Here is a 273-nt window from a genome sequence, read left to right on the forward strand (position 1 = left end):
CACGTCATATTAAACTTTTCTTAAATCTTTTCTTTGTTTTGTCTCTAGTTAAGGGATATGTAGCAAAAGCCACGATGGGAGAGCGTTGCATCAGATCGAAAGAGAAATTTGCACGTGTCACTCTCGGGAAAATACCAGATAGTTCCAGAAACCGGATCTCGCCGGTGACGTCATAAGTGACTCATCATAGCGTGGTCTCTCCTGCGCCATAACTGCGTCGTCATTCATACGCAGCCTTTTCGTAATGAATTAATAGAGGAAAGACAGATTGGA

At 42.9% G+C, this 273-nt stretch overlaps 1 pseudogene; it reads right to left on the reverse strand.

Moving 5' to 3' along the window:
• LOC119588322 overlaps nucleotides 1–273 on the reverse strand; it is a 20,720-nt pseudogene that overhangs the window by 19,023 nt on the left and 1,424 nt on the right.

This window comes from Penaeus monodon, chromosome 23 (assembly GCF_015228065.2).
Source record: "Penaeus monodon isolate SGIC_2016 chromosome 23, NSTDA_Pmon_1, whole genome shotgun sequence".
Taxonomy (NCBI): domain Eukaryota; kingdom Metazoa; phylum Arthropoda; class Malacostraca; order Decapoda; family Penaeidae; genus Penaeus; species Penaeus monodon.